We start from the raw sequence: 16265 nt of genomic DNA, 5'->3' as shown, positions 1-16265 counted from the left end.
AGGCGTCACTAGCAAGGGAATAAGAGATGGTGGTGCTAAATTTCAACACTATCGAGGGCTAAGCCTGACATCACCAGACCCGCCAGAGGGATGGACGGTCCATAGAAAACTCACCTGTGAAGTGAAGCCTCTGTAGCCGAAGCATCGAGAAACATTTCACCGAGTATAAAAAGGAAGGTACGGAAAAGAAAAAAGAGGAAGAAGAGAAAGGCATTTATAGAATAAAATGTAGTTGCAACAAAGAATACATCGGCGAAACTGGAAGGAATATGGGGATAAGGTGCAAGGAACACGACAAGAATATAAATGGGGGAGTCCCCAGAACAGGTCTTTCAGAACGTATATTAGAAAATCCCATAAAATAAGAAAAACACAAGAAATTGAACAGAGATGATGGAAATGTAGACGAAATCTGGATTAGAATGTTTAAAAAATGGGATGTACACAAAAAGAAAAACAGAATTGGTTTCCATGTTATGCCCGAGGTTATCTGGGCAGCTCAAGAAAAACATGACTTTGTGTTAAGAGGTGACAAGCTTCAGCGGGGAGGAGGAGTGGGGGTAAGCGGAAGGGAGATGCACCAGCAACTTCCTGCATTCCAAGAAGAACCAGATACCATTATGGGCGACTGAGTGCAGGACGTTTTTAACAGTTTTAGGTTTTGATTTTTAATGTTTTCAGGGATTCTTAACGAAAGTAATACTGGTTTGAGAAGCCTTTTACCAGGGCTTATGCATGTTTTTAACACATTTTCACTTTCCAAATGTACCTTCTAACCCAATCCTTGTTTTTTAAAAATGTGACGCAGCATGTAGGATAATCTAGTGCCAAGAGCAGCCTGAAGAAGGGGGCTGTAGGAACCCCGAAACGTTGCTCAAACAACAAAAGACTCTAATATGTGGAGGGGTTAAAGTTACAGTGGTGCAAGTCACTTCGTTAAAAAGAAAAAACAGTCTGACTCACAGCACTTTGCTGATCAACGCAATAGCTGTTTCCTTTATCACTAGACCTTAAACTGTCATCTGTTGACAGTTGAATGAATCTCTGATTTACTTCACGTTTTCTGTTAACAGATTAACCTATAAAGATCTGGTTTCTGTGTGTCAGTCATTTTTTTAAAGTGACTTACACCACTGTAACTTTAACCCGTCCATGTAAGTAATCAATTTGTAGATGTTATTCTAAAGAATTTTTGTTTAGAAAGCATTATTCAGAAGCCTCATTGCTTCGGCATTAAAAATTGGCTGTGAAGGCATGACTTTTACCAGAGGTTTGGTTAGGAAACAACAGAATGATGTACATCTATATAAAGACTACATTCTGGAGAATACCTGAATATTGAACTCATTCCTCAAAGATAAGAGGTTACTGAAGAAAGAACGTAATAAAATCGGATAATTTTTCAAGCAACACCAGTAATTTACCACAGATAAATCATTCATATCACTAACTAGAATCGACTATGTGGTCACATGAATCGTAATCAAAAAAATTGTTCAGATGAATTAATTGGTATCGCCAGAAATTTTTGTAGGGGAGGTCAGTCTGTTTGTATAAAATTGAATATCATTTTTTTTATATTAAAAACTAATAACTATAATTTTGCTGCCAAGTTGATTAATGTTGTTATAACCATCTTCTATATATACTTGTTACACCAGATGAGTGAATATCCAGTGGACTCTTTATCCATATTTTACACCTCACACCATTAATTAATTAATGGTGTGAGGTGTAAAATTATTAAAATTAAAATTATTAATTAATTAATCACATTCTGTAATTTTTTTATTAACTTCTGCACTAAGGTGACCAGAAATTCGGGACAGTCCCTTTTCTGTAGACTGATTTTTTCAAACATAAAATGGGATGCCAAAATGTCACTTTTTGGTGACAGTGACTTATCAGCATGGAATTGCTGCATCAATACATGTTTTCTACTATTACTATGAACTGTGGCATTGTTGGTAGACATTATTTCACATTTCAATGTCAACAATGTGCCATATTCCAATTATCTTAAAATAATTTACTTTCGTCTCTGTTTACTTGGAACTAATGCCCCCACTGAATGAGTATTTTCGAACATCAATGGTTTATGGACAAGTGACAAGAACGCTCCTGCAGGACAAACTTTGAAAGCTATATTGATTAATAAAGTGAACTTTAATCTCACACATGTATAAACTTTTACAAAATGTTATTTGAAAAGAAGAATGTACTGAAGAAGATCCATTCATCAGTAAAAATACCAATGAATGACTTCTAATTCTAAAAGACTGCTTTTTTGGAGTGCAGTGCATATTACCATATGTAAGTTTTTTATTCATTTAATTAGTTTTCACACACAAATATTTATAACTAAACTGTTTTATATTAAAATATATGTATTTTGCTGCCCCATTTTCCTTCAGGAAAATATTAAAAATGTCCCGTTTTGTTGTTTTAAAAATCTGGTCACCTTATTTTTCAAGAAATTTTAGTTCTTAAGCTTATCTTCTGCAGCCTCTTCACATAAAATTGTAATTTCTAGAATTTTGAACCAATTATTCTTTGGATTAAGTGGTAGCATACGAAAACATGGAATTCTGACCTGGCTCGTGCATTTTGCACATTCTGCTAGAATACTAATTAACTAAACTTTATTTCTGTTAGTGATTATCAAAATATTAAGTTTATTGCTTCATCAAAATTATTTCACTATTTTATGTTTGCCATGGCTGCACACTCTTAGGAATGTTCATAACAGTGTCATTTGGTACAGAAATTTCTACACAGCACCTATGAGATAATCTTGTGTACTTTATGCCACTGTTTCTATGCAAATACTTATCAATTTATTTTATCGATTTCCATTAACACATCTTACATGAAATGTTTTATTGTTGTCTTGTACTCTTACAGAATATCCTGAATTGTTAAATATTGTTAGATACAAGGGTGTTCTTTTGTTACAAATTTAATTATTATTTAATACCCAATAGTTGTGAATGTTACTGAGAAACCAGTAACAAGAAATTATATGTCTCCTCTTGGTGTTTACTGGGTAAATTTGAAGAGCTTCACATGAATGTACAGTTGGCATTTTCGAAGTGTCGTTATTTGTAGATTTTTTTAAATACTTTTTTTTTTACATTAACACTATATGCTAGAAGTTCACAGAATAAAGAAAAGGATTTATGTTAAAAAGTTTGAGAGCAAGGGTTTATGGATGTTACATGCTCATAACGAGCACCTCGCTAGTTTAAAACTGGGGCATCCCCTTAAATGGAGCCAAAACCTTATTTCTGATTAGATAAGCATGGCCTTTGGTGAAGACACAAATTAATTGAAGTTCCTGCTGCATGACAAGAAAAATCCTGTAGCAATTTAAGTTTAGAGTTTACTCGTATTTCGCTATCATTATGTAGGTACCTACGAGTAAAATATGCATGTTTTGTAACAGTAAAAAAAGAAAAAAAATTGTCATTAAAACCGTAAATATATGAGCAGGTTTTTATTATTATTATTATTATCGGAGGAAGGTGGAAAGTAGGGTAGACCAGGGTAGAAAGTTTGTGAGGGTGAGAATAGGAACATGAGTAATTTATGTACTTAAAAACCATGCAGAGAAATGGCCATTCACATTGGCGTGCCCAGAGGGGGTTGGTGGGGGTCATAAAAATAGAACATCAAAGGCGAGAAAAGATGGTAAAATTAAGACTGACTGCTACAAGTATACATAACCCTTCCTTTCCATTCATTTCCAGTGTAAGTGTCTACTCTAGCGGTTAACGTAACACATGTCCAAGGCCTCTTATTCTATTCCTGATTATTCTTATTTTGTGTTGATATTTGTTGTTAATTCTCTAGCTCAGAAATAAAAACATAAAGAAATCCTAGACCTCTGTTTCACACACACACTCCCCCTCCCACATGCAGATTCAGCTATAACTTTTAAGTTAAGTTACTTGAGAACGTTAGCTATCTATATATCTTCTATACCTATATATTAAAATGGATGTATGTGTGTGTACATATGTATGTTTGTTTGTTCTGGCATAACTCTCGAACGCTTGGAGATATTTCAACCAAACTTGGTACACATATGACTTACAATCTGGAAAGAAATACTGTGGGGTGAAGACACCCCTGGCACCCCTAGGGGTGGGGGTGGGAAGGGGGTGACATGTAAAAATAATCGAAAACGACCGATATTAGTGTGGAATCTATAGCTTTTCGGAGTCGCTAAGATAAATAGTGACACTCCCAATGCCGTTTAATTTATTTACTCTTGCTCCTGGAGGTGAAACTGAAAGTGTTGTTTATAATCAAGTTTTGAGTTAAATTAATATTATAGTGAATTTGTAAAAGATTTTACTTTATAATTTGTATACTGTATTTATACTTTTAAATACCTGTAAATAAAATTAGTTAAATTTTACACTATAGTTAGAGTTCATTATTTTCCTCTCTAATAAAAGATTAGGATAAATAAATACCCGGGCAACGCTGGGTAATCAGCTAGTATTTTTATAAAATATGCTGTACATGAGGCATTTTGTTTGCGTCTCTCTCAGACTGTCATTTTCTCAATAGCATGCTTCGTGTCTGCTTGGTCTATTGGTCGTGCATGCCCAGTAAAGGCTTTCTTTACAAACTGGAAGTGTCCTTGTCACTTACTACCTCAGTGTGAAAGCTCCCTAAATATTATTAGCACGAACCGCCACTGTGAGACAGACACCAATACTTCTTGGTCTAAATCATTGATATCTCAGAATAATTATTTATAACCAGGGCCCGGATATTGATGACATGCAATCTTCTTTACAATATGTATACTCTGTCCCAGCTAACTGTGGAGCAGGGCCACGCATAGCGGCAGGGGAGGAGGAGGAAAATCGAGTGGTGAAAGTGCAGCATTGCCAACCGTACGGTCCTGACCGTACATGTACGGAAATGTCATGGCATGTACGGACGTACGGTCCGTACGCTAATTGTACGGCTTGTTAAAATTTGCTCCCTAATATTTCCCTAAGAAATTCTTAGACCAATCGTACAGACCTGGAGACAAAAATATGGTCCGTTTGCCATGTGCGTTCGGTATTATCCTTTTCAAAAGTTTGCAACGCTGACAGAGTGAAGCTGGGAAAGCGGGTAACTCCCGTCGCCCATTGCGCAATCCCGTTTCTCTCACTGTTCATTGGTGGAGCCGTCACGCGTCACTACTTGCACAGAAACTTGTTCTCCTTCGCCTAGTCTACAGTTAGCTGGTACGGGGTTTAGTATGCATTGCTCTTAAGTGTTAAAATCCTTAATACGTATATCTGGTTATAAAAATGTGAATTTTATTGTGAATTTTTCGTCATATTTTCTATTTTTTAAGTTTTTGAAGTTGCACGTCATTTTTCTTCTTAATTTTCGCGTATTACGTCCTTTTCTGGTTTTTTTTCGTAATTCCAAAAAAAAAAAAAAAATGTAATGTAATTGCATTACCTTTCACTCACTGATGTTTAGCCAGGAACTGACATTTATCACTTTGATGTCGGTAACAATGAAAACAAGAATTGTATCGCAACGCGATTGTAGGAACAAAGCAACATGCCGCTCGACATTACCTACTGCAATATTTCTGAATATGGTAAAATTGTTATACCTAATATTCACATACACTTTGTAATTTTAGTTCTAACGTTACAGAAGTAAGAACTGTCTCTTACTAACTGTCATACCCTGAAAGAAAGACATTTTTTTTAAATTTGTTTATAATCACTTTTTAGGACAGACTGTTTGATTTGTTTGTTTGAGTTGGTGTTTTAAGTCCACTTTATGCACAGTAAGGCTGATCGGGACTTGACCTACAGTTTAAAGTGGGAGCCGAACCAGTATGTGCCTCCACCGGGTATCGAACCCGGGACCCCTTGATTACCACTGTGCTATCGGTTTAGAACAGAATGATGGACCAACCTGTATATATCCACCTTATATTATTTCCAGCAGCGCCAACTTTTGAAAAACATTGGCAGGGCTGAACTCTTGAGATTTGCTTCATAAGTTTATGTAAGTAAGCTGAGGATTCATATTTTGTTAACAGCCAGTAATTCACTTGTGATAATTCTTTAAGTGTAAATATGATGAAACGGGTTTTTTTTGTAAGTGTGGGGATTTTATTACTAAAATATAATAACGGACAAATTATTGGGTGGGCTCGAGCCCCACGGCACAGGCCCATAGTTGGCGCCACTGAGCATTTGTTATTTGCCCGAAAATTGGGTATAGTGGGATCCATGAGTATTACCGTACAAATTGTCCTTGACTATTTTCATTAATTTTTCTCTTACATCCTGTGTGTTTTTAAGCTATGGATTTTGTAAACAGCTTGCTTTGAGTTTTCTTTTAATTCTTGAAGCTCTTATTGGGTGAAATAAAGTGCACGAACATGGTGATGGACAATTTGCACGGTAATACTCATGGATCCCACTGTACAATCGGTCTCCAGTCATTCTCCCTTGGAAAATCTGTGTTACTGTGTCATGCGTTATCTTCAACAGCTTGATTTGAATTTCTGGACAACCGAGCATCTTATCACAAGTGGTTTTCCACATCCTTTCTTTAATTAGCATTAAACACAGTTTACATATGACCTTTTCTTTCTTGAGAAATTTATCATGCTATAAACAGGAAATTATTACTAGCTAGGGACATTTCGTACCAAGACAAAACAACCTCAAAGGAATTACCTAATTGGTTTCCTGTTTTTGTATAACGTATGCCGCCTAACACTGTATTTAAAGTGGCCCATCTCCCAGTACATATTTGAACAATAGAGTCTTCTTCAACATGTTATTGCGTTCGACTCGAAATCTAGAAGAGAGCTTCTCGATGGCGTCGTGGTAATATCTTTGCCTTGTAATGAAAGGGTCCCGGGTTCGATAGCCAGTGGATATATGTAGTGTATTGGAACCTATTTTAAACTGCAGGTCTAGTCCAGATTTGCCTACCTGTGCCAAGGACGTATTTAGGGGGTCTAGGGGGTCAGTACCCTCCGAAAGACTTACCAAGTACTAAAATTAAATAATCAAAATATAATTGTTTAGCATAGAGCAGCCTACGGCTGAACCTCGTCCGCTAAATAAAGAAATTATTATTTATTCTACACTAAAAAAAAATTGTTAATCCGGAACCCGATAAGCCGGACTTCGCTTAATCCGGACAGGCAAAGGGCAAAAAAAGCAGAATGCAAGAGAACTTCCCAAAGAAAAGGCAGTCAACCACTGATGAAATTCTGTTTCCCGCAGACTATGTACTGTACTGTATAGTGTATTTAGGACAATGCCCTTTAAAAACATCATAATAAACGTGTTTTGTTGCTATAATCGGAATATTAATGCACTTTCTACTGTTCTTTTAGGTTATTTCAGTTAATCCGGACTTTCGTTAAACCGGTCAACTTATACCCCTCATTAGTCCGGATGAACGAGGTTTTACTGTATAATCGATGGTTATTTATTTCCGCTGTACTTATTGGAAGGGAAGGAATTTGGCTCATACGGCTTTTGAAGGACAGTTCCAAAGATTTATGCACTCTACTACTTATAATAACATGCATAAAATATTAATCAGCAACTTTACGTTTCGTCAATGTAATAGGCAATTATCGTCAATTGTAATAGGCAATTATCGTCAATTGTAATAGTCAATTAAAAGTAATCCCCGTACAATTATTTTTGCCTATTACAATTGGATCGAACTCCTATTTTATTATTCAATAAATATTCACTTCTTTATCTATCTGACATTAATTTTCTTCCCAGGGCAGTTGTTTTTGTACAAATTTTGTCAATCATAACTACACGTAAGCTTGAAAATGAATACGTGCTGCTATATATCTATTCTTTTATTACCTTTTACCTTTGCATGCAATAAAAACAATGCAATAATAAATAATTTAAATATTTAAATAATATTGTTTGAATTTAATTAAATATAATTATTATATTATTATTATTGAGACACCAGACCCCTTCCCCCCCCCCCAAATGAATTTCTAGATACGTGCCTGATCTGTGCATAAAGTGGACTTAGGAGTAAAAATAAAATAAACTCAAGGAAAGCTGGAAGATAGTACAGATACAGGATTGAAACAGTATATACTTTTCATTGCTTGCAATTAATGATGACCAGGGAGCGGATTTACATGTAAATATATATTTATGTATGAAGTTGAAATTAGTAATATTTTATATTATCTTTGCTCATTATGGCATGTAGATTCGAAAAATTCAGTTTTTATTTTCCATATTTGTACATATATTAGGTTTTGGCTCATATTGTACATATTTTAGTTATTTTTACATATTATTTCCATATTTCAGAACATTTCTCAACATATATTCCATACTTGCGGAAAACCTACATGCTTTCTTTTGCTATTGTTACACTTAAAATTTCTGTTTATTTACAATTATTGTCCACAATAGTGAGGGTTCATGCATCGGCTCCTGGTTCGGTTGTTACTAAAGTTATTTTGGGAAGTGGATTGCTGAAATGAGCGTTTCTCGAGCGGCAAATAGTTCGCACGGACAACGATAGATGGTACACAGAATTCATAGTTCTTCCGCTTGAGCGAAAAACGACCGAACGAGCGAAATACACTCGAACTCTCGAACCCTATTAGTACATGTATTTCCGTCATTTGTCTATGGTAGTGGGGCCTGAAATATGGATCGTGAAACAAAGGACGGAGTGAAATTGAAAAATAAGTGAACATACGAAGGTCACTATTTATATTTTGAGCCTTGGCAACACTGATTGAAGTTAGGCGCGACTTGACGTTTGCACGGAATCGTCTGGCATTATTGACCATAACGTACTTCAAATGTTTTGTCAATAGCTTCATTTGTGTTTTTTATGTTGCCTTGGAGATTGCGCGACAACAATAAAATGGAATTAACTCGCGAACATGTTCGTGCGATGATTTTTTACGATTTTCGACGTGGATTATCAAGACAAGAGTGCATCGATCAACTTACTTCCACATTTGGCGATGAAACCCATCCTTTGCCACTGTGAAACGCTGGTATAACGAATTTAATCGTGGCCGCCATTCGCTCACCGACGAGATTCGCGAAGGTCGTCCAAAATCAGTTGTTGTTCAAGAAAACATTGATGCTGTGCAAAACCTAATACTGCAAGATCGTCATGTGACATACTGTGAGATTGAGGCAACCATAGGCATTAGTTCCACCAGCATATATAAAATATTACATGATCATTTAGCTGTGAGAAAGGTACGTTCTCGTTGGATCCCGCACAATTTGACAAAAATTCAAAAGGACGCTCGCGTCAATTGGTGCAAACAAATGCTCAATAAATACAATCGTGGTGCTTCAAAAGACGTATATAAGATTGTAACAGGTGACGAATCATGGATATATGCATATGAGCCGGAACGTAAACGGCAGTCGACTGTATGGGTGTTTCAAGATGAACCCAATCCAACAAAAGTTGTTCGCGCTCGAAGCACATCGAAACAAATGGTCTCCTGTTTTTTCGGGAAAACTGGTCATGTGGCAACTGTGCCTTTAGAGGAACGTAGAACGGTCAACTCTGAATGGTACACAACAATTTGTTTGCCAGAGGTCTTCGGTCAAATACGGAAAACAAACAAACGCCGTCGGATCATTCTTCATCAAGACAATGCCAGCTGTCACACATCTCGTCTAACAACCGACTTTATGAACAGTCAAAAAATCGAATTGATGGGTCATCCGCCGTACAGTCCTGATTTGGCACCCAATGACTTCTTGTTCCCGAATGTCAAGAATAAATTGCGTGAACAACGATTTTCGTCGGCGGAAGACGCCGTTGATGCGTTGAAAAACCATATTATGGAGGTGTCTCAAGAAGATTGTAAAAACTGCTTTGACAAATGGTTCGAACGAATGCAAAAGTGTATTGACCATAAAGGAGAATACTTCGAAAAACAATAAAGCAGTTTTCAATGCCAAATTTCTGTTTCTTCATTGTTAGGCTCAAAATATAAATAGTGACCCTCGTAGTCCTCATCATCTCCATGTTAAAATGCAGTTTTGTGTATCTTACCGAGATAGGTGAAAATAAAATAGATGATTATGGGCTAAAACTGCTTAGGCTGACATTTTATGTTTTTTTATGCTATTTTATTGTCACATTGAAATGATGTTCGATTGAATGCTATAACTGCATTTTATTATTGCTTAGATCCTTGACCAAGACTGCCACATACCCGGCGGTAAGGGTCTCGAAGAAGAAGATCCTTTCCGGTAAGTGAAAAGTGATGTATGGTACACGTACTTCTTGCACTGTGATACAATATTTGTAATTGCTTAGACAGGTCTGTCAGCATGTGTATCCATTTTACGTTTCGGTCTCTAGATATTGCATACTTTCTTCATACGTGCTGTATTTGAGTCTTACTTAATAATATACGGAATTATTATTTAGAATTGTAATTGCATAGAGTGATTTCCCTCCATGTATGAGTTTTAGGTTGACAGTGCTGCTTATTAGGCTCTGAAATACGGGACGATGCCAATCATTCGACTACGAGTGCAGTTCGACCGAGCGTGAGAGAATCGAACGAGTTTGAGCGAGCGAGAGTGGTCCGATGCAGCACTCTATTGGCAACACTGGAAGAGAGTCTCATTTCTAATCCCGCCCTACTACTACAGACTGTAGTCGGTGTCCGACCTCAGAGGCAACGATTTTGTGGCACACGTACGGGATTCGCTTCTGGTTTCTCTTCAAGACAGTCAACATAGTTACAATCAGTGATGTGCGTCTACGCGTAAACAACGATAGTCTACATTCTACACGTAGACAATTTTATACACCTAGATCACGTAATCTATGTAAACAACATGGCGAAAGATGATAACTTAGCAAAGGGCGCCGTGGAATTAAAAGAAAATTATACTGCGTATCAGTTGCCGATGTGTGAGGAGAATTTCTCATACTCTTTCTTCCAAATTCGAACAATTTCTCACCTAGGAAAAAATCTAAGATAGGAAATATTCTACTGTTTTATGGAAAAAAGACTAACTTTGCCTCACGACTGCCATCTGTTGTTTCTTTTGCATACTATTTATCTTCTTCCATAGTTGATGAGAGAAGAGAAGAGAAATTTTGTTGTAAATAGAATTCTTTTCAGTTCGTTAGGAACCAATGTAGTTGAAAATGTCACTTTCGTTTCATGAAACCCTTGAAAATTAATTTTAATGCACTTCAGATTGTCTACGTAGTCTATGTAAACTAAAACCCAATGTAATCTACGCGTAGATTACGTGTAGACAACGCATGTAGACGTAAACTTATAGTCTACGGCACATCACTGGTTACAATGCCGCGTATAGTGTCTTATATTATTAAAAATATTCTTTTACAATTTTAAGTCCATATTTTTGAGAAAATAACTAAATATGTACTTGCATATTTAGCACATTTTTACTACATATAAATCCGTTCCCTGATGACAAACCAAATTATAAACATTTGAGCACTATTGCTACGTATCGTTCCGTGTTATACAAAGATTAATATATTGAAACTTATTAGCACCAACCAAACAATACGAATGTACATCAATGCTTCCATTTGCTTATAACTTTCGCACTACAAAGGTACTTTCTTTCAAACACAAACAAACTACCGGTGGGTGGGGCCAATTTTGTTCCCGCCTTTAATTAATAACTATAATAGGCTAAGTAAATGCAAGTTAATGTTGAACATGAATAATAAACCTTTTTTTGCAGCCAAAGAAGCAACTATTTGTCAATTCTTATCAAAATAGAAACAATTCTACTTTGGTTCGCTGCCACGTGCACGCATTGCAACTTTCTCAATTCGAACTGGCTGGATATCCCATGGACGTAAAATGGATATCCTTAATACCCATGGATCTCACCCATGAACACCCCTTGGAGATTCGTGACGCTTTTTTAGTGTTGACTCGATTTTAGTTTCCATTGTATTGTGGCGTTTCTAATTCTAAGATAAAAAAAAGTTTCAATCGATAATAATAGGAAATAACAAGTAAATAATTTTTCATAAACGGCAATGAAAGAGTGCAATTATTGCTTCAATTGCACGATAAAGTATGAAAAAATATCCATGTTCATTTTCTAATCTCTGAAACACAGTCTGTTTGTATACATTATTGGATATCCAGTTTTGGACAAGTTCTACCTACGTAATTGATATCCAGAATGCGATGAGTTTTAGATATCCAGTTTTGGACAAGATCTAGTTCTGTATGGAATTCCAGAAGTGTATGAGTTTCAAATGCGTGGACTGTCTCTTGAATATCTAGAATTGGTTGTTTTAGATATCCAGTTTTGAATATCCCATAGACGTCCAATGGATATCGACAATTAGATATCCATAACTATATATACTGTATAATGGATATCGATAATTAGATATCCTTAACTGGATATCTAATGGATATCCATTGATCTGATCTGGACATTGTGGATATCCAATGGATATCCCTTGGAGGTTTGTTCTGTATGGTGAGGGTGGTGAAAAAGATGATTATTCCAAGGGAATTTTCATATCGAAGCGGAAAGCGACACTTGAGACTTCGTAACGAACCTTCAGAGATAAATGCAATTTTGAATTTGAATTTTTGAATTTGAATTTAAAATTTTGGGTGCGTCGGCACTATGGCTATTTTGCACCCGTCACATTATACGGGGTCCAGCCCCTTATCGTTACAAATAACAACTCTAACGTTGCAGAACTAAAATCATAAAATATTAAAATCTTCTGACTTCCGTTAAAAGCTGAGGCTGTAAAGGGGCACTCAGCACACATAAGGACAAAAGAACAGGACAATACAAACAAAATTATACTGACCATGGGGCCAGTCGCCAGAGCCTCGTTAGTCTTCAGTCCAGGGTGTACTACGTGGAAGTGAGGTTGACATTTGGGTGCACTACGTGGAAGGTCACCCCTTACACCCCGAATGCAATTTTGTATTGAAGTGGCACGACAAGCTGTCGTTTGCATGTTCCTTGGACTCAATTTTGTGTATCGTGTGGTCTCGGTCTGGTTGTCAGTGAATATTTCCTTTACAGACTGGAAATGTTCGTGTCGCTTTGGTCTTAAAGCTCCGTAAGATTCAACTAAATTAGGGTGACCAGATTTTCTGAAACGAAAAGCAGGACATGCGTACCGGGGATTTTGCAGCTATAATTAAAAGAGCACAAGGTCATGTGCACCCCCTCCTGCTTACATGTCTCCTGAAATATTACACAATTCTCTTTAATCTGTTTTCTTCTTGATTTTATTTGTGTTATTTAACGTTGCCTTTGTCACTTTTGGCTAATTGCAACAACGAATATGAGTTATGATATTATTAAATTCATGAATAAACACTCGCAAAGAACATCCTTGTCCAGACTGGGATTCCATCTCAGGGTGGGATCTTAGCGTTCAACCACTCAGCCACGGAGGTCTTTCCTTCTTACATTTCTCTCCTTTGCGTTCTTCCTTTTGCTTATCCTTTTAATATTACAGACTAACCTTCCTATCTCTCTAGTTCTTGCTGTTTCTTTGTGTTCCCTTACTTTCTTACCATAAAACATCCATACATTGTGAAATAATATGAACATATTAATCAATTCAATCAATACTGAAAATACGAGGCGTATTTGGAAAAAGTACCGAAAGGGTGTAAGAAATAAAGTAAAATAGTTTTGTACCTTTTTTATTTGCATTGCATTCTACAGACCTTAAACTACTTTTCTACGTAGTTTCCACCATTTTTCAAGCATTTGTCATAGCGTGGCACTGGTTTTTGTATCCCATCGTCATAGAATGTTCCCGCCTGTGATGAAAGCCATCAATACACTCCTGCTTCGACGTCATCATCTCGTCGAAACGCTGACCACAATTTTCGATTCCAGGCGATCTGTCACAATTTCGTAGAGGACTGTTTTCTTGAAATTTGTGGAAATTCCAAGTTTTCACGAATTTCTCCGTCGACCGCACGCACCAAATCCTCGGTCACAACAGATGGGCGACCACTCCTTGGCTCATCGTGACTGTCTCACGACCTTCTTTAAACATAAAAAAAGACCTCTCACAGTTGACGGTGCACGTCTACCGGTTTCACGTTTCTTGCATTGAGAAAACGAAACACAGACCGGACTTCACAGTCGGCGGGTCGATTGATGTTCATGATTTTCTTGAACATTTCAAACCTTCATAAACCTACGAAGGAAAAGCATGACCTGATCCCACGACTGCCTGTGGCTTACTAACGGATGATGGACGTCAGCGAGAACTCACACGGTCAAGACTGCAGCGCTACAGCGGCAATATTTGTAAACGGTACTTACTTTACGAATACGCCTCGTATATTTGTCTCTTGTCGAAGCTGTAGTAATCATCTCATTAATGCATCAAACATGCAAATCCCCAAAATTTTCAATTTTCAAAGCGCCCCTGCACATACTTACAATCATCACTCGGTACCTTACATATCATATCATGAACAGACTGCATGAAATATCTGCTTCAAAGCAATAAATATAAACTGCACAGCAAGACCAAAGTCGCTAGCGCGAAAATTTTTACATCTACAAGCAGTAGCGTAACTAACACCGTCTACGCCCCCCCCCCCCCCCGCAAATTTCAGTTGTGCGCCCCTACTCGTTAAAAAAATCTTTCTCTTCTAAAATATTAATTCACGCCTACATTTAGGCTATATTAGGTATACAAATATGAAAATACATACATGAATTTGAATCAATGTAAAAACTGGTACGAAAGGTTATGACAACAGACAAACTAAAAAATTAGATATTGTAATTACATATGACAGTTCACTGTCACTACAAAAATTACGATGCTGTTAAATGCCCATTACTAGTTCTCTGTGTTTTTATGGAAGCAAGTTCTTGTGCTAGTTTGGTCGAGACCAATTTTCGAGCTAGCTGGTTTTCGATTCTTAAGAGCGCCAGTCCACTCAATCTTACTATTGCCATTGTGCTTCTCAAGTAATATTGCCATTGTGCTTCTCAAGTAATGTCTGATCAATTTTAGCTTGGAAAATGACTTCTCAGCTGATGAAGACCTCACATGTAGGGTCAAATTTCAACTGTTTTTAACTTTGTGGTTGTTTACTTGCTTTCTAATTTTACTCTAGCTTTGATTGTAGTAACCTGATTCGGCTTGCGAGCTCTGGATTTATGGCACCAGACGGACCAGTCACTCGCAAGTCTTAAGTTAGCTAATTTGTGTACTGTAAAAAGATTAACACAAAGGAAATAAACTACTAATATCTAATTTTTACCTTGTATTTGAAAATAAGCCTTAAATTCCAATATTCACTACATTTTACACTATAAACAGTGGTATCAACTTTTCTTCTTATGCCAGAGAATGTGATGTGGGATTAAAGTATTTTCGCGACGCCCGGATAAAGTTTGATCAATCGCGGGTAACTCGCAACGCGACGTCCGAAGGCACTACTGCTAACCGAGGAAAACTTTCCGCACCGAGAAAGTTGATGTTACGCCTTTTCTGTTACCAACTGCACTGTTCTCGTTCTTTTTGCATCACTCACCCCATTGCAACTCTAAGGCTGTGATTGGTCTTTGCATAATCACACCATGCAATGTTAACCAATAGCATTCAAGCTCTTACCCGCCTAGCTACAGCTTCTATTGCGCCACTATGTAAAACACGCTCACTGTAATCCAACACTCTTCCTACGCACTATTCCTGTTCCTCGTAATCACCCTTTCGTCCTACGTGTGCGTTATTTTACGTGACCCAATGTAATCGGTCACAATCTGCCCCTCCCTGGCCAAAAATAAAAAATTCGAGTCAAATGAGCAATTTTTATTTCTGTAGGTTGGTCCTAAATGATCAGTTCTATTTACTTTCGTCACTTGACTTCGTCGGTTGGTCATTCACTTTTTGAACACTCCTCGTATAATCACTACACACGCATCATCATTCCCTATCACCACATTGTGTTGGCAAAATTTATATTTAAATTTGACATTTATTTTATAGAGCACAAAATATAAAAGTACAAGAGATAATACAATATTAGGTAAATCTCTTATTTTCCACCCTCCTTTATCCTTTGAAGTAGTACATTATTTACCTAATAATAATAATTAATACATAATAACATATCAAGTTCTTATGAAACACATTTCTCTAAATACACCAATAATATAACAAATACATAGGAACCTATATTCCAATTTTTATCTAAAATATAAAAT

The sequence above is a fragment of the Lepisma saccharinum genome, chromosome 19 (assembly GCF_977018435.1).
Source record: "Lepisma saccharinum chromosome 19, izLepSacc3.1, whole genome shotgun sequence".
Classification (NCBI taxonomy): domain Eukaryota; kingdom Metazoa; phylum Arthropoda; class Insecta; order Zygentoma; family Lepismatidae; genus Lepisma; species Lepisma saccharinum.
Note: the sequence above shows the minus strand (reverse complement) of the source record.